The sequence below is a fragment of the Microcaecilia unicolor genome, chromosome 7 (assembly GCF_901765095.1).
Source record: "Microcaecilia unicolor chromosome 7, aMicUni1.1, whole genome shotgun sequence".
Taxonomy (NCBI): domain Eukaryota; kingdom Metazoa; phylum Chordata; class Amphibia; order Gymnophiona; family Siphonopidae; genus Microcaecilia; species Microcaecilia unicolor.
In genome coordinates, this window is record NC_044037.1 from 264,914,016 (window position 1) to 264,941,449 (window position 27,434).

At 41.9% G+C, this 27,434-nt stretch overlaps 1 long non-coding RNA gene across 1 annotated transcript; it reads left to right on the plus strand.

Moving 5' to 3' along the window:
- The first annotated feature begins 1,043 nt into the window (after positions 1-1,043).
- LOC115474841 lies at positions 1,044-2,444 on the plus strand. The gene is made up of 3 exons (XR_003942916.1): positions 1,044-1,149; positions 1,911-2,091; positions 2,189-2,444. It is a non-coding gene; the product is annotated as an uncharacterized LOC115474841 (long non-coding RNA).
- Positions 2,445-27,434: the final 24,990 nt, after the last annotated feature.

Here is a 27,434-nt window from a genome sequence, read left to right on the forward strand (position 1 = left end):
TGAACGCTGTTCATTTGAGTTATCACGGAGTGTTTTGAAATATATAAGCATTACTTTGCCCCGGGGCTTGCATCATTTTCTGCATTTGACACCAGTGTTCACATCAGCCTAACTATAAGATCATCCTCCTCCAGATTCAACATGAGCTCTCTTCCCACGATTATACAGCTAAGATGTAAAAAGACTGGAAGCGGTGCAAAGAAAAGCTACAAAAATAGTATGGGATTTGCTTTGCAAACCATATGAAGAGAGACTTGCTGACCTGAACATGTATACCTTGGAGGAAAGGAGAAACAGGGGTGACATGATTCAGACATTCAAATATTTGAAAGGTGTTAATCTGCAAACAGACCTTTATCAGAGACAGGAAGGTAGTAGAACTAGAGGACATGAATTAAGGTTGAAGGGGAGCAGACACAGGAGTAATGTCACAGAGAGGGAGGTGGATATGTGGAATGCCCTCCTGTGGGAGGTGGTGGAGATGAAAACGGTAATGGAATTCAAACATGTGTGGGATAAACACAAAGGAATCCTGTTCAGAAGGAATGGATCCAGGGAATCTTAGCAGAGATTAGGTGGCGATGCCGGTAATTGGAAAGCAAAACCGGGGCTGGGCAGACTTCTACAGTCTACACCCTGATCGTGACTGAATAGATATGAATGGGCTAGAGTGTAAATTTTAAGGGGTTTCGACGTTAGCTTCAGAACATAGTACAAGAACAGTGCTGGGCAGACTACTACGGTCTGTGCCCTGAGAATGGCAAGGACAAATCAAACTCGGGTATAAAGTATCACATACCATGTAACATGAGTTTATCTTGTTGGGCAGACTGGATGGATCGTACAGGTCTTTATCTGCCGTCATTTACTATGTTACTATGTAAAGGGGCCGTCTGGGGGTGCTCCTGAGGCAGCAAGAAGAATGCCAGCTTGACTAGTTTGCCTCAGTTTAGCTGATTTGCCTTCTTTTTGTTGTTGTCATTTTTATTTGTGAGTACTTGAGAATATTTTAGCCTCCAAACCTACTAAGGTAGACTCCTTTTTTACTATTGTTGAGGAGTTAAATGGAGCAAACACCAGCTGCCATCTCTGTACAAGATGGAGGCAGCTAAAGCACCCGGAGCTGGGACAGAGGCCCTGTTGGAAGAGGTTTTTATATATATATTATTTGTAGAGGCCTCTTGGAGTCTTCTGGCACAACTATATAGCGAGAGCTGTTAAGTCAATGGATGAAGATTGAATCCCATAAGCCTCTGGCCTTCTTTCAGTATAACCAATTAGGGAACTAGAGAAACACAGAAGAAAAAAAACCTGCATTGTCATCAATAAAATAATGAACATCTTTATTTACAGAAACCAGTTGATGACTTATTGATTTACTGATATCACAAATAATATGTAATTAAGTATAATTGTTAGTAGCTTTTGTAATGCAAATATAATTTCATTCACATGATTTCTTTGAAGATTAGCTTTTTTCTGTTGCATTTTCTAAGGCTTTCTTTTTATTATTTAAAAGGAATATTTAAAGCTCTTTTTTTAGACAGTAGATGTAAACATCCCGCTTGAGCTGATTCAGTTTTCATATAGTGTTTCTGTCACATAATAGAAAGTTAATTTTGTAACAGTTCTGGGCAAGCTCTCAAAATTTTACTTTATTGTCAGCTTTGCAAATACTGCATTGACTTATTCTTAACTATTGTCGTGAAGGGAACTGTATAAGAAACATGTGGCATCTAATAGCAGGTTCTAATCTGGGTATATTTCTCCTGTGCTGCACTTAAACCTTTAATTGATACGATCTAATTGTATTTCACTGCAGTTCATAGCATCCTTAATCATCATTGCTACACTTTTAACTTCTCAATCTTTTTTCATTGTCTGCTTTTGCCTCCATCCTGCCCTGATAGTTCTTTCCGAAAAATCCCATTGTATGAACTGAATGTGGATGACTGGAATAGCAGCAGGAACTGAGATCTTGATGATGGCCTGACTGCTCACAGTTGCATCGTAACATAGGAAATGATGTTGGCAGATCAAGACCAACATGGCTAATAAAGTGATTAGAGTCATAATTGCTGCTCTATTCAGGTTATCCTCTCATGCCTTCTTAGAAGTGCAAAAAGTTGTTTCACTGATGGCAGAACAGAAGCACATCATGCTTGGTTTCCATTTTTTTGCCTCTTAGAGATCCTCTATGTATATCCCACTCCTTTCTGAACTCCATCACTATTTTTGTCTCCACCAGCAGCAGAAGGCCATTTGAGGCCTGCTAGGGGCTAGGACAGTACTATTAAAAAAAAAAATGGGATCACTCCTGCCCCCATTAGACCCCAAAGGAAATCTGATAGGTGCCAGATGGGGCATGCTATAAATTTGACTCTTGCATATTGGGACTGTGGAGAAGTTGACAGCTCTTTCATTGGATAGATGGGACTCATACAAGTAATACTAACCTCTTCTTGGCCTATTTGGCAGGAGTTTGAAAGGCACTTTTGGACTACGCTGGAGCCAAGGTGAGGGGATTTTATTTATTTATTTATTTATTGCATTTGTATCCCACATTTTCCCACCTTTTTGCGGGCTCAGTGTGGCTTACAATAAGATATGAATAATAGAAATACATTTGTTACAACTTGGTTATGGATTACATTGTGCAGAGTTGTGCGAGACATTCGAATATCATTAGGAATATAACAATGGGACATCAACATAGAAACATTGGACGGAGGCAATGGGAAGCTAAAGGGCAGTGTTAGACACAAAGACATATGGTGTACATAGTTCTATTATATGTATGTTTATTTGCTTCTGTTCTGGAGTATAGTTTCTTTTAGCGTTGCATTCTTGTTAATTATAAAAAATAAAATTAAAATAAAAAAGGATGGGGCTTGGGGACAACTTTTAAATGAACACAAGTTTTTTTTCCACATATATATAGTAAAATATGTGTACAAAAACCTCTTGTAAAATTATTCCAGGTGTAAAATATATATGCTGAAAAGGATACATGTACCTTTATGCAACATGGGTGTAAGCATGTTTGGGCTGTATTTTGGGTGGAGTACTGATGGAGTCACAATTTATGTACATTCTTTATAAAATATAAGAGTATGTTTGTACATTTATACCTTCTCTTGAACAGGTGCAAATGCATGTGGGTTCATTTTAACTATATATTTTTTTGCAGGATATCTGATAATATTTCATAAAGGGGAAATGGGGCTTGATATACTGCCTTTCTGAGGTTTTTACAACTATATTCAAAGTGGTTTACATATATTCAGGTACTTATTTTGTACCAGGAGCAATGGAGGGTTAAATAATTTGTCCAGAGTCACAAGGAACTGCAGTGGGAATCAAACTCAGTTCTCCAGGCTCAAAGGCCACTGCACTAACCACTAGGCTACTCCTCCACTCTGCATGGTGTGGATGTTTTTGAAAGGACATCCAAGTCAGAATAGGAATGTCCACCTCAGAAAGTCCCAAATGGACCTCCATCTCACATGTATTTTTGAACATATGTATTGTCGAAAATAGTAACTAGGTCTCAATGCATAAAAAGGGACCTGTGCTAAAATAGCACAAGTTAATGGCAAAAAATAACACATCTTAATGGTAGTCCCAGGGCCGGTCAAACCCAGTAAGTGGGGTAAGCACCGCAGGGGGCGCCTGCCTTCAAGGGTGCCACTGCAGCACTGCGCCGCCATACCGCGCCGCCCTTGGTGCTTTAAATCTTTAATTTACCTCAGTTCCAGCAGCCGCATCATTTCAAAGCCCCGCCCCGTCTCTAGCCTTCCCTCCCTTCGTGAATTCATTCCGCAGTCCTACTTTCTGATGTCATTTCCTCGAGGGCGGGACTGCAGAATGAACTCACGAAGGGAGGGAAGGCTAGAGATGGGGCAAGGCTTTCAAATGACGCGGCTGCTGGAACGGAGGTAAATTATAGATTTAAAGCACCAAGGGCGGCGGGGGATGGGGGCGAAGGAGAATCGCTGGACAGGGGCAGGGTGGGAGAAGAGAGAACGGAGATGCTGGGGGGCGGGGACACGCGGGTGCCGGAGGGGGGGCGCGGGCGCCAGCTCATAGTCTGCAGGGGGGCGCCAGAGACCCTAGGACCGGCCCTAGGTAGTCCCCCTGAGTGGCATTATAGTTATTGGAAATGTGCCCTTCTCTATTATGCCCATGCTCTGTTCTATACCACTGCATCCCTATTCAGATAGCACTGGGTTGGGGGTGGGGTCTGTCATGTTTTTCTGGAGCACAATTGGAGTAATGTCACTGAAAATCAAGTGTAGCTGACTGGGACCATACCTTATCTGGCAGCAGGTACTACTAGATAAGTAGTTTTGACCATCAAGTTGAACTTTTAAAATTGGTTTTCAAAATGCAAATAAGCAATATCTACTTTCAGTAATAGTGGCAATGAATTCTAAAGGGCTGGGCCCATATTGCAGAATGTTCCATTTTGAGCAAATGTTAAAATGGAGAGGTAGTCATGTTAGTCCACTTTTAAAGGTAATGAATTGAAATGAAGCGAAAGAAAACAAGCAAACAAAAAGATAAAATGCTACCGTTTTTATTGACCTAACTCAATACATTTCCAGCAAGTGGATGATAAATGTATAACAAAGGGCACTGAGAGGAAACAATGACCTGACAGAAAGATAATAGTTCAAATGAGTATGTAAATAATGGGGTAGCACCTTACACATGACATTATAAACTTCAAATTAAGCACCACTAGGAACCTCTTCAAAGGTGGTGGTGGTGGGTAGTGGTGGTGATTCACATGATCCACTGTTCCCTCTAAGCTATGTGGGAGTCCTGCCACTGGGGGGTGATAAACTGGCCAGGGCCGCCGAGAGGGGGGGACAGGGGGGACAAAATTCCCGGGACCTGGGCCTCCAAGGGGGGCCTGGCGCTGCAGTCCCACCCACCCACCACCATGCCCCTTCCACCCAAACCGCCGCCAGCAGAAGTGCTGTCTTCTGAGACTCCAGCGTGCGCGGCCCACACAGACGCACTCCTCTCAGCTGATCTTCGCTATACTCTGCAAAGCTTCAGTGCATCTGACGTCCTGCACGTGCAGGACGTCAGATGCACCAAAGCCCTGCAGTGTACAGCGAAGATCAGCTGAGAGGAGTGCGTCTGTGTGGGCCGTGCACGCTGGAGTCTCAGAAGACAGCACTTCTTCTGGTGGCGGTTCGGGTGGAAGAGGCCCGGTGGCGGAGGCGGGTGGGACTGTGGCGGCAACAACCTGGGGGGGTGGCAGTGGGGGCAGGGCTGGGGGCCCAGGGGCGGCCTTGTCTTGGGCCCGGCCCAGTCTCTCGGCGGCCCTGATACTGGCAGCTGTGCAGTTGGAAGACCCATGTACTCCTTAGAGAGAACAGTGACATGATCCTATTTTCTCTCACCCTGTAATAGATTTAGCTGTAATATTTTGGACAAACTGCAATCTCTTCACATTTATATGACCAAATCCCAAAATAGAGAATTATGGTAATCTATTTTAATCCTAATTATGGCATTGATTATCCATACTAGATTAACTGATGTCAAGTATGATGAAGTTGCCACATAAACCTTAGCAGTTAAAAAAACATGACTTCATTATACTACCATCACATGCTCTTATTAGTAGCTACTAGCTAGTTATTAAACTTTACCATTAAGCACCTTGACCACCTCTAACTGACCCCAAATAAACAGAGTAGTGCATTCAAGAATATAAGAATAGCCATACTGTTTCAGACAATTACTCCATCTAGCCCAGTATCCAAGTCACAAGTACCTGGCAGAAACTCAAATAGTAGCAACATTCCATGCTGCCAATCCCAGGGCAAGCAGTGGCTTCCCCATGTATGTCTCAATAGTAGACTATGAACATTTCCTCCAGGAACGCACCTAAACCTTTTTTAAACCCAGATACGCTAATCACTGTTACCACATCCTCCAGCAATGAGTTCCAGAGGTAACTATTTTTTGAGTGGAAAAATATTTCCTCCTATTTGTTTTTAAAGTATTTCCATGTAACTTCATTGAGTTCCCCCTAGTATTTGTACTCTTTGAAACAGTAAACAATCAATACACTTCTACACTACTCAGGATTTTATAGACCTCAATCATATCTTCCCTTAGCCATCTTTTTCCCAAGCTGAAGAGCCCTAACCTCTTTAGCTTTTGAGAGGAGTTCCATTCCCTTTATCATTTTAGCTGCTCTTCTTTGAACCTTTTCTTATTCTGCTATATCTTTTCTGAGATACGGCGACCAAAACAGAACACAATACTCAAAGTGAGGTCGCACCATGGAGTGATACAGAGGCGTTATAGTATTCTTGGTCTTATTTACCATCCCTTTCCTAATAATTCAGGCCATCCTGTTTGGTTTTTTGGCCACCATCGCACACTGGGAGAAGATTTCAGCGTATTGTCTACAATGACACCTAGATCTTTTTCTTGGGTGCTGACCCTCAAGGTGGACCCTAGCATCAGGTAACTATGATTCAGAGTATTCTTCCCAATGTGTGTCACTTTGCATTTGTCTACATTAAATTTCATCTCCCATTTGGATGCACAGTCTTCCAATTTCTTAAGGAGTTCCTGCAATTTTTCACATTCTGCAACTGTTTTAACAACCTTGAATAGTTTTGTGTCACCTGCAATTTTAATCGCCTCACTTGTTCTAATTTGCAGATTATCCAAACTTTCTTTGTTTGTTTGTTACATTTGTACCCCGCACTTTCCCACTCATGGCAGGCTCAATGCGGCTTACATATTGTATACAGGTACTTATTTGTACCTGGGGCAACGGAGGGTTAAGTGACTTGCCCAGAGTCACAAGGAGCTGCCTGTGCCTGAAGTGGGAATCAAACTCAGTTCCTCAGGACCAAAGTCCACCACCCTAACCACTAGGCCACTCCTTGGCTGAATCCATGCTGAGTCTGCACTCTCTTCAAAGACATCCATATTACTACCATTTTTTCTGTATTGAGTAGCAACTTACTGTACGTTAACTAAACCAAATAGCTACTTTTTCCAAGCTGTAGTTTATTTATTTATTTATAGCATTTATACCCCGCTCTTTCCCACTCAATAGCAGGTTCAGTGCGGCTTACAAAGTATGGTACAGAGTATCACAGAGATAATACAAAGTATGGTAGAAAGTATCACAGAGATACCCAGTTATAGTGAGTAGGACAATAGGACGATATGATACGTGGGGGAGAGGATTGGAATTTGGGCAGTGCTAGTGATGTGGATGTGGATTGGGTTTAAGAATTAAGTTGGGTTGTTAGGGTAGGCTTGTTTGAAGAGGTACGTTTTCAGCAGTCTCTTTATGATCCCTATTCATTGTCTCTTTATGATCCCTATTCACAAATACAAATAATTGAATGTCAGCATAGATGGTAAACTTGATACCAAAACTATCCATGCTAAAGGGACCAAATACAAATTAAACAACCCTAGACCCCGGTATCTCCTTACAATAAATGGCAAAACATAGACGTGGAGGGGCATAATCGAACGGAAACGCCTATCTCCATGGGCGTTTATCTCCGAGAACGGGTCCGTGAAGGGGCGGGCTGAACAGTATTTTCGAAAAAATGGACGTTTTTGAGCTGGGCGTTTGTTTTTTTTAGCGATAATGGAAACTAAAAATCCCAGCTCAAAAACGTCCTAATCCGAGCCATTTGGTCGTGGGAGGGGCCAGGATTGGTAGTACACTGGCCCCCCTGATATGCCAGGACACCAACTGGGCACCCTAGGTCAGTGCGGTGGACTTCAGATAAAGCTCCCACATGCATAGCTCCCTTACCACGGGTGCTGAGCTCCCAACCCCCCTCCCCCAAAACCCACTACCCACAAATGTACAACACTACCATAGCTCTTAGGGGTGAAGGGGGCACCTACATGTGGGTACAGTGGGTTTTGGAGGCCTCCCGTTTACCAGCACAAGTGTTACAGGTGGGGGGGGGGGATGGGCCTGGGGCCACCTGGCTGAAGTGCACTGCGGTACCCACTAAAAGTGCTCCAGGGACCTGCATACACGCAGGCCTCTAGGACTGGTTGCTGCTATATAACATTGGCACACCAGTTGACACCTGACGACTAATCTCTCCGAAAACGTCCTTTATTGGAATAACCGTCTTTACTCACAGTGAACTGCAGATCAGAATTTGTGCCCCACTGGCAACGAGTCTCCATGGTACTGAGATGAGCAGTAGGTCAGAGCTGCCAGAATGCCCTCTTTCACCCACATTCAAGGTAAGAACTAAGTTCTCTAACGTGGCTAACACAGGAAAGGGAACTAAAACTGGTTTACAAAAATGGCCACTACCTCATGGACTACAACAGGAAACACAACAGGGCACACTCTGACCCAGTAGGCAGGGGGAAAAGCACCATGGGAGAAGAGCCTACCAACTACCAACATCGTGAGACTAACACAAGCTAAAGAAATCACGGAGCCCAATACCCTACACCCACCACAATGCAATGCTGATGTTACCCTGTACTGCACCCGAGAGCCACATCTGACCCAGGGAAAGGCTGTGAGAGGATCGAACACATTCTGCTGTCATGGAGGTGGGTACGGCATTTGAGGCTGGCATAAAGGCTGGAAAAAAGTTTTTAAAGTGGGTTTTTTTTTGGTGGGAGGGAGTCCAGGGAGGTCATCCCCGATTCCCTCCAGGGGTCATCTGGGCAGTTGGGGCACTTTTTTGGGACTTGTTCATGAAAAAAAAGGGTCCCAAAAAAGTGACCCAAAATCGAGGTAAAAACGCCTTTTTTTCGATTATCAGCTAAAGACGCCCATCTCTCCTCGGCTAATAACCACGCCCCAGTTCTGCCTCCACCAAGCCTCCGACACGCCCCCGTCAACTTTATTCATTTCCGCGACGGAGTGCAGTTGGAAACGGCCAAAATCGGCTTTCGATTATACCGATTTGGGCGCCTTTGCGAGACAAACGTCTATCTTCCGATTTAGGTCGCACTATAGGCGTTTTTCTCTTTTGAAAATAAGCTGGATAGACATCCTATTTCAGGACACACACTGGGACTGGTGGAAGAAAAATGAGCTAAACCACTTTATCACAGCACCTGGGATGCAGGTGTGGCAAGCACGGTCATCAAGAGCCACAGCCCAGTCAGTTTTTCAAAATTTACACAATGAATATGCATGAGATTGATTTGCATATAGTGCTCCCATTATTTGTAAATAGATGTCATGCATATCCATTGAGGAAATCTTGAAAACTCAATTACAATAGTGGCCCTTGAGGCTATGGATGCCCGTCTCTGTCCTAGCCTGTTCAATGGTGCTAATAAAAAGAAATTGCAGATTCAGTTAATCCCAGACAGCATAACATCCTTGATCTACCCTTGCCCTAACATAGTCCATTAATGCAACTAGCACAGTTTCCATGCTGTGGCAAGCCTGAAATACAGACTGTGCAGAAAGGAACAGTTGGATCTGTTTCAAAAATAACCCTTATTGATTTGCAGCTATAATCCCCTGTTAGTTTGGGGATTACTAAAACAGTAAGTCTCTCTAGAGAATCACTGGGGGGAGCGACTGGGAGGTCCCCGGGTGGGAGGAAGCCCAGCCCAAGGGGAATAGTTTGGAAATAAAATACAGAGAGAAAGTGCAGTGAAAGGAAGAGTGACAAGGGGGAATAGACTAGGAGGTGAGAAGGTTAAGTGTCCTTTGCGGAGGCTCCAGCCCACTCAGACCCCGAAACCAGAAGCACCCAGGCAAAGAGGTGTTACACAACCATTTTCTCCAAAACTGTTAACAAGTAAGGTAGATTTGATTCTTAATGAAAATGAACAAGTTCTAGATCACTCTTCTGATCTGAACTGGAGTTACAACTGCACTCACTCAGCACCACTCCATTTTCCAGTGACAACATTTAATAGATGAGCCAAGAAAGGAGCAGCCACATCTGAAACTTAGTTAACACATAATACGATAGTCCATCAAATTCACCTCTTGGGATTCTTTTGTTGAGAGAGAGATGAACATATTAACTGTCTGCAACCCAACACCAGCCCCCCACCCGTCTTGTCTTTTTCCTGATCTCTCAAACCTACTCCTGCTGTACATATAGAGTAGAAGAGTAGCCTATGCTTAGAATACCAGGCTGGCAACCATGAAAGCTCTGTTCAAATCCTGCTGCTGCTCTTTGTGATCTTGAGAAGTCGCATAGCTCTCCATTGCCTCAAGTGCAAACTTAGGGCCCTTTTACCACAGGAGTAAAATGGCCGACTTTCCTGTTTCCTTTGTCAATGGCCACATGCTATTTTCCCTAGTGTGTGGCCATGAGCATGTGAGCCCCTATTGCCACCCATTATGTAAGTGGTAATGATAAGCATGTGCTAATTGGTTATGTGCAGCAATGTATGTGCATTAACCAATTATTTATTTATTTATTACATTTGTACCCCACGCTTTCCCACACATGGCAGGCTCAATGCAGCTTACATAGTAACAATATAAGTAATTACAAAGTCGTAAGAAGAATATACAGTTTGTGGTAAATGCAAAACTAATGGGGTTAACGGAAAATAAGTTAAACATAGGAGGAATTGGGTTCATAAGGAAAAGAGTGTTGGGAGGTAGGCGCAGAAAGATGGAAAAGAATGGATATGGGGTAGTAGAATTAGCACAGAACACAACCATTCTCCACCCCCAGACCCAACCCCACCACTATTTTTTTAAATTTTTTTAGCGCATGGGTAGTGTGTGCTGATCCCAAAATTACCACGGGACGCCTAAGCGCGCCCCATGGTAATCTCTTTTTTGCTGTGTTAAGCACATGTTAATGCTTATGGCAGTTAAAGGACCCCTTAGATTGTAAGCCCTCAAGGGACAGGGAAATACCTAGTGTAACAGATTGTAGACTACTACTGAAAAAGATGTGAGCTAAATCCAAGTAAAATAAATATATGATCCAAGCATGCCTAAATTAACTTAAAATCTCTGCCCTCCGCCACTTCTGCTTGTAAGCTTTACCCTTTATTAAAGTTCAAGTGAAGAAATACAAAATATTTGACCAAGGGGCCATTTTTACTTCATGCGTAAATAACATGCATTGTTAGCTCATATCCATGCTAATATCTATCACAGTGGCTTAATACCTTAGAATGTGCTAATTCCCCTATTAACTGACAAATATAGAATTGGATGAGGGATGTGCAGGAAAAGGATGGGGGCTGTACCTTATATTTAACATGCGATCCCGTAACATGTTTTAAGGCAGCAGATAATACAGAACTGTTATCTTTATCTCAATAGATGGCATTATTATTATTATTAACATTTGTATAGTGCTACCAGACGCATGCAGTGCTGAACACCTGACATAGAGAGACAGTCCCTGCTCAATAGAGCTTACAATCTAAAAATAATACAGACAGACAAGACAAGGGCGAAGGAGTACTGGGTGAGAAGGAACAAGGGGAGGCAATTGAGTAGTAGCTAGGAGCCAAAAGCAGTGGTGAAAAGGTGGGTTTTTAACATAGATTTGAAAACAGGTAGAGATGGAGCATTAAGTACATCTGCATTATGTGCAGTGCAGTTAACATGTACCAGCTCTATTTTCTCTGTTTTAACTCTGGGCATTTGTTTGGAAACACCCCAATAGATAACAGAAAGGTATTGTAGTTACCATGCAGTCATTTTGACAATTGCCATGCCTTTACAAATTTAGATGCCTTTATAAATACATATTTCTAGTTGGTTATTGTTGCCTAATGTTAAATCAATATTTTAATTGTTCATTCTATAATTATAATATTTCAGATTTAATAAGGAAGATTATATGACGAAAATCATTTTCACATAATCAGTGCACACTAGAATGAAATATATATATACTGTGATGGAGTATATAGGAAGTTGCCAGTTTCCCATATCCACACTCCCTCGCACAGCAATATTAAGAAGGCAAGTCCTGGGAGAGAATGGCTCAGTCAGATAAGAACACAATCAGCCAGAGAGGTCCAGGGAGGAGAGACACAACCCTACAGTTTATGCTATAAAAAACCTGGCTAAGGTCCATTTTTACAAAGCCATGCTAGCAGCTGCTGGTGTGGTAATGCCGACACAGCCCATTCACTTTAAATGGGCTGTGTTGGCATTCCTGTGCAGCTTTGTAAAAGGGGGGCTAAGGCACAGCTTTATATTGGTATCTTTTGAGAATCTTACTCTGTCTGACTGCAGTCAGACCAGGATTTGTGTAACACAGCAATTAGTTTGTATACACTGTAACTTTGGGACCTGTCTGCAACAGGCATGTATAAAGATTGTACTTGAATACCAAGAGACTTTCCAGCTTATTTTCGAAAGAGAAAGACGCCCATATTTCGACCCACATCGGGAGATGGGTGCCTTTCTCTCACGGGCGACCAAATCGCTATAATCGAAAGCCGATTTTGGGCGCCTCCAACTGCACTCTGTTGGGGGAACGAACAAAGTTGATGGGGTGTGTCGGAGACGTGGTGAAGGCGGGACTGGGATGTGTTTATCGGTTGAGGAGAGATGGGCGCGCTCAGCCGATAATGGAAAAAAAAGGGCGCCAGAAGCGAGAATTTGGGTCACCTTTTTTGGACCCTTTTTTGTCATGAACAAGTCCCCAAAAAGTGCCCCAACTGCCCAGATGACCACCGGAGGGAATCAGGGATGACCTCCCCTGACTCCCCCAGTGGTCACTAACCCCTCCCACCAAAAAAAAAGAACTTTAAAAACTTTTTTCCCAGCCTGTATGCCAGCCTCAAATGTCATACCCAGCTCCATCACAGCAGTATGCAGGTCCCTGGAGCAGTTGTTAGTGGGTGCAGTGGACTTCAGGCAGGTGGACCAAGGCCCATCCCCCCCTACCTGTTACACTTGTGCTGCTAATTGGGAGTGCTCCAAACCGCCCCAAAAACCCACTGTACCCACATGTAGGTGCCCCCCTTCTGTCATAAGTGCTATGGTAATGGTGTAGATTTGTGGGCAGTGGGTTTTGGGGGGATTTGGGGGGCTCAGCACCCAAGGGAATGGAGCTATGCACCTGGGAGGTATTTTAATTTTTTTTTAACTTTTTACGAGTGCCTCCTAGGGTGCCCGGTTGGTGTCCTGGCATGTGAGGGGGACCAGTGCACTACGAATCCAGGCCCCTCCCACGACCAAATGCCTTGGAGTTGTTCGTTTTTGAGCTGGGTGCCTTCGGTTTCCATTATCGCTGAAAACCGATACCGCCCAGGTCAAATCCGCCCAAATGCGATGCATTTGCCCGGCACAAACCGTATTATCAAAACAAAATATGGACGCCCATCTTTTTCGAAAATACGGTCTGTCCCACCCCTTCGCGTACCCGTCCTCCGAGATAGGCGCCCATGGAGATGGGCGTTCGCGTTCGATTATGCCCCTCTTTGTCTCTAATTTCCTGAACCTGTGAAGTAACAGGCTTCAGCTTAGCTTGTATTAATAAGAGTTTTGCTTTACTTTTGTACCTTGTCTGGTTGTATCTGTGAAGACCCATACTGAACCCTAGCTCACACTATCACATATGCATACACCTGAAACTTTCTTTTCAAGATAGGTTCAAAATGGAATGTCAATACAATCATTGTGGGATAAGAACCACCCTTTAGCAAGTCACTTTCATAACCCATCGCTTCAAGTACCTGCTTGTGTTTGGGTCTTATTCCTGATTTTAAATAGTGCTGTTAACCATTTTGAGTCTCCTGTGAAAAGGCTGGTATAAAAAAAAGACCAATTATGATCAAGAAATGACTTTAAATCTTTTTGCCTTGAGCAAGGCACCCTTGTTAACTGTCCATTTAAATTCAGATTTTTAAATTTTGTCATCGCTTTTATATTGAGTGCATTTTTATCTATAATTTACTATCAGCATCTGTATGTCATCTTCAAACATGTTAAGTGCTATTTCTGGAAGAAAACTTTGAGGTACTGTAAATTTTTAATTTATGTGTTCATGTTAATTCAGATGTTTAAGTATTTTTTTTTTTTTTTGCTCTTTTTAGGCTTAAATGTGAAATTAAATGAAGCTGAAAAATGCCATCTTGAGTCATCTAAGACAAAATAATTACACAATGGAGACTATACAGAGAATTTTCATACCCAATCTCCTGATTCATCTTTAACAAATTACCACAAACATTATAATGTAGTTGAAATTAATCTAAGTCACTAAAATGTTCTGCTTCAGGATTATGAAAATGGAGCCCTTCTGGACTCTTGAGAGTCGTATCCAGTGATGTATTGAAAGGAGTTCCCAGGAGCACCTTATTAAATGATTTTATGAAAACAAAGAGCATCTCACTGAGTGGAACAGATCTAGAAAGAGTCCCTTGCTAAGAAGTTGGCAGCACATCACTGGTAATATCCAAGAAAAACTATGTCTTTCTGCTTTCCATTTTTAAGGCTAGATTACTGAAAATTGGTATGGGAATATATAGATGAATCTCAAACAAATCAAAATGACTTCAATTAGACTTGAGAATATTCAGCTTAGAGTGACCAATCTAAATGGTAATGGGTTCTTATAATCATTTCATGATCTATTACTAGTTATGCATTCTTTTCATATATCTTCCTTATTCTTTTCTCTAACTTTTCTCCTCCTTTTTACATTTTTGTCTCAATATTTTGGGCTCTGTGTATTAACTTGTGAAAACTGTCCTGGTAACACAAGTTACATGCTAACTGTAATTTCTGATATATTTTCAAATGATGTGTAGCTTATATGCAGCAGAATGGTTTGAGTCGCTGGGACCATCACTTGACCAACATTTTGCCACATACCATCAACAAAGGAGTTTGAGGATGGTTTATTTGCCCTCTTCCAGTTAAAAATGTATTCCACTGTCCATGATGCAGATCTTGATCAATGTTAGCATAACTACATTAAAGACAGCATGATCATGAAAATGCAGGCCAGAACCTGAAAATCTAATTTTCTTGTGAAAATTGGCCAAAAAGCGAGAGGACTGGTTAGTGTGGGAAAAACCCTTCTCTACTGACTGAGATTGGACTTTTGGACTCCCAGATACCCGTGGACACACTCGAGTATATACAGAATTCCAGGCTACCAACCTCCCCAATCTCCTTCCTCATACACACACTGATGGAACAAGGCTTGTGTGATTTGACCTAATGGTGAATTAGGAAAGAAATATATGGATAAGTGTTTTTTGGGGGAAAATAATAAGGGATGTTGTAGAGGTTCAAAGAAAAAAAAAGAATGATTATTTTTTAATAAAATCTGTTGGTATTATCAAGGTTTGGATTTTGACCCAGAGGGAGAGGGAAGATAAAAGTTAGCCCTTGAGGGCAAGGGAAGATGATTCTCTGTGATGGAAAAAGGGAAATCATCTTTTCTTTACTGGGGGAGAGTATAATCCCCTGGTAACTTAGTTTGGAATTTTGTCAGGAGATTACTAGACTGCTGTAGAACTCTCCAGAGTCACTGGGGGGAAGGAGAGCAGTGCCAGTGGGTAGGAGGAGACAGAGAGCCCAGCCCAGAGGGTAGATTAGAAAGAGCTATTTACAGTAAGTGTCATAGTTGGGATGAGTTAGTAGCAGTGGCGTCGCGGGGTCAGCTGACACCCGGGGCGGGTCGCCGCTGCGCACCCCCCCCCCGGGTGCAGCACAACGCACCCTCCCCCTCCGTGGTGCAACCCCCCCCCCCCCCAGTGGGAACAGACCTGGAAGGCGGTGAGGGGCGGGCGGGAGAGCCAATCCGCCGAGTGCACGCCGCTGGGGGGTGTCGGCTCGGCACCTCGCTGGTTCCTTGCTCTCTCTGCCCCGGAACAGGAAGTAACCTGTTCCGGGGCAGAGAGAGCAAGGAACCAGCGAGGTGCCGACACCCCCCAGCGGCGTGCACCCGGGGCAGACCGCCCCACCGCCCCCCTTCCTACGCCATTGGTTAGTAGGTAATAAGAGTGATAGGATTAGTGAGCATGTGGTCATTGGTTGCTTTCACCCCAACCAGGACCCATGAGGAGAGTGGGTGACCTTGATAGGCCCAATAACCTAAGGCTTAATTTAAGAGGAGGTTTTTGCCAACAAAAGCAATAACTGGATTGAGAAGAGTGCTCGGGGTGGGGAGATAGAGAGAGAGATAGAGAAGTATCTCTATGAATTTTTGAGTACAACATCAGTGGTCAATTGGTTTCAATTTTATTCTTTAATTTGGATGGACTTATGATTAAAATTTGAAGAACCTGTTGGGAAGCATTAATCAAAGAAATTCTTTGAAAGTGCAACTGCTTCATTTATAATGATCCTAGGCAATTAAACTATTGATTGAAGAAGATCTTTAAATGGATATTTGGATGATGATTCTATAAAAAATAGGCATAAAATTGGTGTATTTTTGGAATTTTTATAAGCACTCCTGTTATAAATTTCCACCAGACCAGAAAGACGATTCAATCCATTGTTAGTACTTTTAGACAATACCATTATTTTTACTTACTATATTATTATTATTATTATTATTATTGACAATAATTAAGAATGCATTAACTGCTTTCATGAAGATATTCATCCAAGGTGATATACAACAAGAATAATTTGACTTAAACAACTTACACTATGTTAATAGCTTAACAATAGCCAAATGTCAGCATAATGCACAGAACGGTGAAGTATATTGAAAAGAAATTCTCAGTATTGACTCAGGATATTTTTCTATTACCTGCATGGGCTATTACCTCATAGGTGCCCTTTTACTAAGCTATGGTAAAAAGGGCCCTGTGCTAGCGTTAGTGGCCATTTTGTCATGTACTAAGGCCCTTTTTACTGCAGGTAAAAAGGTGAAAAAAGACATGGCCATGTGGTAAGATTGCCCTTACCATGTGGCCATGCAGGGAGGAGCACTTACCGCCACCCATTGAGGTGGTGGTAAGGGCTCCCGTGCTAACCCAGCGGTAACTGGGTAGTGTGCCGCACTGCCCAATTACCACTGGGTAACCCTCCTATGGAAATATTTTTTGAATATTTCCACTAGCACTGGAAATGTCATGCATTGGGGGTGGAACTACCACCAGCACCACGTTGAGCTGGTGGTAGCTCCAGATTGGTGCATAAGCCTGTGGTGGGCTTACTGCCGCTTAGTAAAAGGGCCCCATCATGCACTACCATCTGCATTATCCCTTTAGATATCTATAGAAGAAGGACAATTCTAAGGGTTCCTTTTGCAAAGTTGTGGCAAAAAGTGGCCATAGCATGCCCATACATGAGTCTTTCCCACACACAAAGGCAACTTTTTCCCGTGTGCTAAGGCCATTTGTTCCATGGCTGGAAGATGGATGATTTTCTGTTTTCTGCATTAATGGCCACATGCTAATGTTGCCATCAGCAAGTGTAGCGAAGAGTCCAGTAATACTTTTGATGCTCTGCGGAGCTAACCTAACCGCCAGTGGGATAAAATGTGATCATAAAATGAATGACACTATCCTTTTTGTGGTAAATGTCGATGCACAGCCCCTGAAAAAGCCGACAAAGTGAAACGGATCTGGCCGCCATCAGGTGACAGATAAGTGCTCGACTTTTTTGCTTCAGAAGTTATTAAAAATAAATTTTTGTGCAAAGACAATACTAAATATATGGTCAAATAAGTTAGGCCATTTTTGTTCCTAAAAGAAAGACAAGGTTATTTTAATAAAGGATAAATAGCATTTGATGAAATATATTAAATGGTGACAAAGTAAATAAAAAATAAGCTACGAGGTTTTTACGACCACTGATGAATACCACGACCCCAGCTAAAGACGCTGAAAATCAAAAGTAAGTGTTTGGGTGTTTTGAGGTTTTTTTCCTTGTTTTTAAAGAAGTATTGTATACCGCCATAAAGTATTACTGGACTCTTTGTTACAGTTTTTGGATAACCATAGATATAGAGTTTCAGTTTGTTTCCACTTTTGAGATTTACTAAGCCATCAGCAAATGGCCATTTACATGGGCCCTTACTGCCACCCATTTTACAGGCAGAAAGGACTCATGCTTTAATCCTATGGTAATCAGTTAGCTCACAGCAATGTGGCTAGGCCAACTGATTAGCACAGACATGCCCACTCTCCATCCTCCCAGACATGCCCTCTGCAGAAAAATATACATTTTACTTTTTAGTGTCCCGGTAGTGCATGCACATGTCACAAGTACTATGGGATGCCTCAGCTCACCCCATGGCACACCATTTAAGCTGTGGTGAGCATGTGTTAGTGCTTTCTGCAACTTGGTAAAATGGCCCTTAAATGCTGGAAAAGAGGAAAACAACATAGCTGAGCAATTTCAATTATATCCAAGAATGATTCAGAACCCCATGGGCAGTGGAAAGGGGTGGGCCACTGGGCCATGGCTTTACCAATATTTTGCCCAACACAGCATCAGCAACTAGAGAACTTGGGACAGAGCCCACACACACACACAAACAAAATATTTCAGGTGTTTTTAAAAGTTCAACAAAATCCACTTATTTTTGTTTATAGTTCACTGCTTTTAGATATTAATGTTTCTTTTTCGGTGTGTTCATACAGTCTGGAAACTCTCACAGTTTATGTTTAGATTAGTGTCATTTCTTTCACCTCAGTGTAAAACGTGAGAGCTTCCAGATTGCATGAACAAAGAAAGCTTCATGTGTGAAAGGAGCAAAATTCTAATTGGATTTAGAGGAACTCAAAAAAGCTTGCAATAATTTTTGAATGATTGGTTCTTTTGGCTAGTTTTCAATGCCATTTTCATGGGTGAAATGCTCTTTGAAATTCCTTCATCCCCATGGTGAGTAAAATTGCATCGATTATTCTAGAATTACCTGCATCGCTTGGAGAGGGGTTAGGTCCTGAGAAATAAAAACATATTTTGGGGTCTTTTACTAAGCTGTGATGAGCACTAATGTGTGCTAAGCAAACAAACAGTGGATCCAAAAAACTCCTCTCTCAGATGGTGTTCTTGAATAAGGCCTTTGTTCAAATCAATAAAAAACGACCTGACACATCGTGTTTCGGCCTTAAGGGCCTGTGTCAGGGGTCTATGAATGAATACAACAAAATGAGCAAAAAAACATATATATATAAAAAATGCATATAAAGTATATATATAATAATAATAATAATAAATAAAGACAATTTAAAAGAATTAAAAACTTTAATAAATGTCAACAATGAAATGAAATTAAATAGAATAAACTAAACTAAAATATAATATAATAAACATGTATATAAAGGAACATACCTAGTGATTTTTGATACAAAAAATATTTGCTAGACCATAGGAATATAATGGGCATCTTATCATTTAACACATACTAATCATTAGCATGTACTAAATCCATAAGCATGCCTTAGTAAAAGGACCTCTAAAAGTGTCCTCAGCATGCAAGAAAGACCTGTGCTGGGGATAACACTGGACTTTTTAGCACTGCATAGTAAAAGGACCCGGCAATTTTGAATAGAACTAACTTATGTTATTTTGTCTGAAAAATATACTAGGGTTGTGTTGGCAGTTTGTCTTATGATTTTATATGATTTTTAATTTCTTTTTCCATTCTGGGGGCAATAACATCAATAGTGTGCACTAGTGAGCAATTTGGGCACACTGAGCATTAGTATGCATATTGCTGACACTGAAAAATACCACCAATATTTTTTCCTGTTGTTTCAGTTTAAAAATGACATGAAATGACATTTCCAATGACATTGCAAACAAATGCACATCCTAAAATATAATCACAGAAAAAAACAAGCACAGATTGCTGTGGACATCTTTCCATGGACAATATTTAAAGCAAAATTAATCACACAGGTTCCCTTGGATTATTTATTTATGAACATTTATACCCCACTTTTTTCCACATTAAGCAGACTCAAAGTGGCTTACAATGTACAGGAATCAATTACAATTACATTAGATAAGGTAAAAGGAACAGGGTAGGAAGAAAAAATGGAAAGGATGAGAGAGTCTAAAATGGACTGTGCAAATCCAGACGCTGAGATGGACCAGAATGGAACTTATTAGTGCCAACACCGTGGGAAAAGGAACTTCTTTAGCCATTTTACTGACAAACTTTGGATATGAAATGTCTTTTTAGGGAGACTCATTCCTCAGTGGTTCTGGAGAAGGGTCAGATGAATTTCCTGTAGACCCTTCCTTTCCATGTTTTATAGAGAGGGAACTGAATATCAAAAGGATCTAGGAGACCCTCCATAGTAGCTGGAGAGGACAAAGGAAGTGAATGAGCCAGTTCATGTACCAAGTTTGAAGAAGACAGTCAGGAGACAATCAAATCTGAGTAGGTTCCACTTTGTGAAGGAGTCATACCAGAAGAGTACGATGACTCTTTGGGTTGCAGTGGGGATGGGACCTTAATGGATTTTTAAAATATCTCTTCACAAAACCTGTAGACATCTTTTGAAGAAGAGTAAAAGTATTCAAGAAGCTGAAAAGATGTTAATGAGGACATAGGAGCCGGCTCTGTGGGTGCTGTGGGTGCTTGAGCACTCCCAATATTGAGAAAGTTCCTTGTATATGTGCAGGGATGAATTATTTCCACTGAGCTTAGCACCCCCAATAATTTTGAAAAGTTGGCTCCCATGAATGAGGAAGACTGATCTGCTACTGTGCATTAGGCGTAGGGCAATGCACTGAAGATTGTGCAGTGATAAGACAGTCTACACTGAACAGGTCTTTCACAGTGTTGGGTGACCTTAGAAGAGATACTGGCACTTTTCTGTTCTTTCTGTAGAAGGAGTGAATCCAAGCACCTCATTTTATTGGTTGGAGGATGTGCACTGAACTGCTTGTGCTTCGACAGTACTTTGGCTGGCGTTGATTCAAGCAGCCTCTGCTCATGCATCTACATGTGCTCCAGTAGCGGCTGAGCTGTTAGTCTGGATACCTCAAGGGCATCTGCTCTTTGGGCAACTAGACTCTTAGAGGATAATTCTATAAAAAGGTGCCTATTCTGGGGCACCAAGAATATACTTATTAGAAGTCTATTCTAGAAAGAAAAGTAGGCATGATCACTTACTCCAGCCATAGAGCTGGTGTGAGTACTCACAACAACATTGTTAAAGACCTCATGTAGATCATAGTATTATATTATCTACATGTGCAAATGTGTGCACCAATCATGCTCCACCCAAACTTCATCCGTGTGAACGCCCACCTGCAAAGTACACACCATCTAATGTTGGTGCATACTTTTATAGAACACTACAGAGCAGCAAAATGGTCATTTATGCATTTATGTGTCCACATATGTGCATAAATGATTCAAATGCTGGCTAGAGAATTGCCCACTTCTACTGGTTACTGTGCAAAAATGGTCTTTTTGAATGATTTTTCTAGGAGCAACATCTTAGCACCTACATGTTCTTTTTGATGATCTAGGGGCCCTTTTACTAAAGGGTTGTAGTGCGGCAAAGGGCTTGCTGCGCACCAGTTCCAGTGGTACAGGAATTTTTTCAATTTTTGTAGTGCCAGAACTTAACTGGAGTAATCAGGCAGCACCACACACCGCCTGGTTACTGCTGGGTTAGCGCAGGAGCCCCTACCACCATCTCATTGGGTAGCGGTAAGGGCTTCCAACCAAAATAGCCGTGTGGTAAGTGGTTCATTTCTAGTCATCAAAAACGGATGGCCTTTTACCCACTGCCCCAGCCTGAATCCAGAATCATAGAGAGCTGTCCTCTGTTGAGTTGCTGAATATTGAAACTTCCTCTTTGTTTCATTTTCTAAAGTTGTAGTAGGCTATACTTGCAGGCCAAAAACAGCAGAAGCTATGAGACAACACTCACAGCTGTTGTTTTGAACAGACGGTCTGGATTTTTGGATGACTTCATTGGAACAAAATCCAAGTGCTGTTCATTTATGTTTATCTCATTTTCTCTCACTGATATTTAATAACCTGACAGAACACATTAATCAAGTTTGCTTAAAATGAAAGAGCCCTGTACATCAGAACTCTGTTGTGTACACCCCAGATCAATGGTTGTTAACCCAAAAACTAAAGGTTGAAACCCAGTCAGTTCCAAGCTATGATTATTCCCCCCTTGTCCCAACATATTAGGATTCTTCTTAGTGTTTTCAGGTTCCAATCTACCTCTGGACTCCAGTATAAAAATAGACATCATAGCCTAAAAACTAGGCATTCTATTGGTTTGCAAACCTATCATACTTCTAAAAGACTTGAGAAAGTTATATTAGAAACTAGCAGAAATACCTTGCATCACCCAGGAGAAACAGTAAAAGGTGTTATAAATGAACCCTATCACTTATACTAATGGAGGAAGTAACTAACTTGTTAGTCTCATTCACACACACAAGGAGTGACACGGGCTGCACATACTGCAGCAGGACATGTTTATCTACTCCTACTCTAGCTGAGATAATATTTAACCATCTCTCTGACCTTATGTGCACCTTTCTTTAAATTAGTCACCTTATTTTCTAACTCCTTCTACTCTCTTACCTATCTATATGTTCCATCTTTGCTTATACCCTACGCTGTCTATTAAAATGTTCTATTACGCATTGTGTTGACATTGTAAGTAGTATACTATGCTATACTTTGTGTTGTTATTTGAATATTTTTACTGCTGTAATTATTTATTGCTCATGTTTTATTTATTCTTACTGCACACTGCCTTGAGTGAATTCCTCATAAAGGTGAATACATCCTAATACATACCGTGTTTCCCCGAAAATAAGACACTGTCTTATATTAATTTTTGCTCCCCAAAATGCACTAGGTCTTATTTTCAGGGGCTGTCTTATTTTTCGGGGAAACATCGGGGTTGGCCCGCCCGCCCTCCGGGAACTTAACTTAAACGCCTCCTTTCACCTTCGCAGCAAGCAGCAGCAGGGCAGGCCACTCCATCCTTCCGTGTCCCGCCCTCGCCTGACGTAACGTCCACGAGGGCGGGGCACGGAAGGAAGGAGAGGTCTGCCCTGCTGCTGCTTGCTATGAAGGTGAAAGGAGGCGTTTAAGGTTAGTTCCGGGAGCAACGGAGGGTGGGTAGAGGGGGGCCCAGCGACCTCGGGTGGGAGGGGCGGCCCTGCTTTCAAACAAAAATTTGCTAGGTCTTACTTTCGGGGGAGGCCTTATATGTACCAATTCAGGAAAACCTCTACTAGGTCTTATTTTCGGGGGATGTCTTACTTTCGGGGAAACAGGGTACATACATACATACATACATACATACATACATAACATACTTTAATGGAAATGATTTTCTTTTATATATTATGGGCTGCGCTTACTAAGACCCCTTATTTTATAAACCATGTTAACATGTTGCAGGTAACATGCAGTAGATACAAAACCTCTGAGGTAACTCGGTAGCATTATTGACATTTGATGGAGGCAACTGTGCAATGGACATAGAGCAATGGTCATTTACCTTTGTTATAGGCACAGCACTGTTCCGCATTAACTACCAAGTTTAGCAGTTAACACACATTAAGAACACATATGTTAACTGCCCACCCCTTATCCCTCGGATTCTATATTTATTTATTATTAGGATTTATTTAACACCTTTTTGAAGGAATTCACTCAAGGCGGTGTACAGTAAGAAAAGATCAAACATGAGCCATAGACAGTTACAGCAGTAAAAATATTCAAAAATAATACAAAGTATGGCAAGGTATACTACTTACAATGTCAACACAATACGTATTGGAACATTATATTTGATAGTGAAGTGTAAAGCAAAGGTGTAACATATAGATAGGTAAGAAAGTAGGAAGAGTTAGAAAGTAAGATGATTGATTTAAAGAAAGTTGCACATGAGGTCAGAGAAATGTTAAATATTATCTCAGCTAGGGTAGGAGTGGATAAACCTGTCCTGCTGCAGTATATGCAGCCTGAGTCACTCCTTGTGTGTGTGAGTGAGACTAACGAGTTAGTTACTTCTTCCACTAAAGGCCACTACATAGCATGCCTAGAGTTACGCGCGGTTCTGTGCATAAATCTAGGTGTATTCTATAACTACGCATGTAGATTAATTGTTTTAACAAGCTGTTAAGCGTTAACAGCTCTTAACAAGCAATAACAAGCACTAATTGGCAAAAATTAGAATTTACACATGTATATTAAGACATAAAACATAAGCATCGCCACACTGGGACAGACCAAAGGTCCATCTAGCCCAGTACCCTGTCTCCGACAGTGGCTAGTCCAGGTCACAATCACCCGACAAGATCCACGGAGCAAAGCATTTTGTACTGCTTGTCCCAGGAATAGCGGATTTTTCCCTACATCCATTTAATAACATTCTATGGCCTTTTCCTTCAGGAAGCCGTCCAAACCTTTCTTAAACTCTGCTAAGCTAACCGCCTTAACCACATTCTCCGGCAACAAATTCCAGAGTTGAATTACACGCTGAGTAAAGAAACATTTTCTCTTATTTGTTTTAAACTTACTGCGTTCCAGCTTCTTCGCATGCCTCCTTGTCCTAGTATTTTTGGAAAGCGTAAACAGACGCTCCATTGCTAAGCATATTCTGTAATATACTACACCTAAATTCTAATGCATGCAGGCAAAAAGAGGCATGCTTAGGGGCATGGAAATAAGTGTGTAGTAAAACTTTGTAATTTGTTCTGTATTGTGATTTGAACCATGCAATAAACATGATTTAAACATAAATCTACATGCAGGAATTTACACCAGCTTTTTGTTGGCATAAATCGATGCACATAGATTTAGTCACTTGAACTACACCTAAGCGTATTCTAAATACCACATGCAGATTTATGCACAGCATTTAGAATACACTGAAGCGTAATTGCCTTACTTGCATTAATTTTAGGCGCCACATATAGAATTGGGCCTTATGTGTCTCATTAGTTAATTTATTTGCATGCAAATCTCTGGCATACTCAAAGTTAGGTATGGAAATTTGGGCACGATATATAGAATCCAGGGGACAAAGTAGACACCACCCTATCTGTTCAGTTTCATTTTACCCCTAAAATTAAAGGGATAATTTATCCAGGCCTACACAGATAAGTTATCAGCAGGCCTAAACTAAACGGGCAAGTTATCCAGATAGTGGCTGGATATTGTTGCTAACCAGATAATTTTAACATGTACCTCAAATCCAGTCCCATCTTACAGAGATAGTATTGGAACCATTTACTTAAATTTTTGACATGATGTTGTCCATGTAGTGCATAATTCTGAAAAGGTCACCTAATGTAGGTACATTAAGGGGTAGCATGAAAGGTTGCTATTAATTGAGTTTCTGTCAGGTACCTGTGACCTGGGTTGGCCACTGCTGGAAGCAGGATACTGGGCTAGATGGACCATTGGTCTGACCCAGTATAGCTATTCTTATGTTTGTAAAAGGGCCACTAAGGGCCCCTTTTACTAAGCTGTGTAAGCGTCTATACGCACCCAACGCGCCAAAATGGAGTTACCGCCCAACTACCGTGTGGCTCTTGCAGTAATTTCATTTTTGGCGCACGTCCAATACACACATCTGAAAAATATTTTTTATTTTCAAATGTGCATAACAGATATGCACCATGTGGCATTTGACGCGCATAGGTCATTACCGCCCAGATTCTTTACTGCTAGGTCGATGGCTGGCGGTAAGGTCTCAGACCCAAAATGGACGCGGTGCAATTTTGATTTTGCTGCACATCCATTTTCAGCAAAAAAAAGAAGCCTTTTTTACAGGTGCACTGAAAAATGGATTGGTGCGCACCCAAAACCCGTGCCTACACTACCGCAAGCCATTTTTCAGTGCACCTTTGTAAAAGGACCCCTAAGTGTGAATACTATCATAGCAATTATGTATGTAATTGTCATTACACAATACTAATGTATGTCCTCATTTACACACCTAAATCTAGGTGTAAGCACTTACGCGTGCTCAATGGCAGGCATACAGATTTACATCTAACTGTGGCAATTACACCTATAACTGATGGATTCTAAACATGGAAGTGCTTGGCATGCTATTGCCCTGCCCATACCTCTCCCACATCCACACCCCTCTCATAGTTAAATGCTATAGCATTTAAGGGCCAGATTCTATAAATGGCGTTTAAAAATGGGTGCTAGTACTTCCTATCAGCATTGTCCACTACCCATTTTAGTTCTCAGAAAGATAAAGGAGGGGTTACATGGGGAAAATAATGCCACTTCTCCATCTTCTTTGTGGACTTTATTCTATTTGTATGTACACATCTGCAATATATACAAATTTTTCTCATGAATATTCATCGTGAATATCCTAAAAACCCAAGTGACTGAGGGCTACCGAGGATAGGTTTGGGAAACCCTTCAAGAAAGACTACTGGGCACTATGGATTCTATAAAACATTGATGTGGAGGAGTGGTCTAGTGGTTAGAGCAACAGTTGTGAAATCCAGAGGTGGCTGGTTCAAATCCCACTGCTGCTCCTTGTGATCTTGGGCAAGTCACTTAGAGAGGCATAATTGAACAAAAATGTTTATCTCCATGGGTGTTTATCTCTGAGAACAGGGGCAGACCAAACTGTATTTTTGAAAAAAATAGACGTCCATGTTTTATTCGACAATTTGTGAGCTGGGCGTTTTTGCTTTTCAGCGATAATGGAAAATGAAAGCGCCCGGCTCAAAAACGAATAAATCCAAGGCATTTGTTCGTGGGAGGGGCCAGGAGTCGTAGTGCACTGCTCCCCCTCACATGCCAGGACACCAACCGGGCACCCTAGGGGGCACTTTTACAAAAACAAAAAAAAAAGGTAAAAGAGCTCCCAGGTGCATAGCACCCTTTCCTTGTGTGTTGAGCCCCCCAAATCTCCCTCAAAACCCACTGCCCACAAGTCTACACCATTACTATAGCCCTAAGGGGTGAAGGGGGGCACCTACATGTGGGTACAGTGGGTTTGGGGGGGGGGGGTTGGATGACTAAGCATTAAGCAGCACAATTGTAACAGGTAGGGGGGGATAGGCCTGGGTCCACCTGCCTGAAGTCCACTGCACCCCCTAACAACTGCTCCAGGGACCTGCATACTGCTGCCAGGGAGGTGGGTATGACAATTGAGGGTGAAAATAAAAAGTTGTGAAACATCATTTTTTTGTGGTGGGAGCGGGTTAGTGACCACTGGAGGAGTCAGGGGAGTCAGGGGAGGTCATCCCAGATTCCCTCTGGTGGTAATCTGGTCATTTAGGGCACTTTTTGGGGCCTTATTCGTGAAAAAACAGGGTCCAGGAAAAGTGCCCTAAATTCTAGCTACAAACGCATACTTTTTTTCCATTATCGACAAAAGGCACCCATCTCTGTTCTGGTGATAACCATGCCCCAGTCCCGCCTTCACCACGCCTCCGACACCCCCCCCGTCAACTTTGTACGCTTCCGCGATGGAGTGCAGTTGAAAACGTCCAAGTTCAGCTTTTGATTAAACCGTGTTATTCGTTTTTGTGAGAT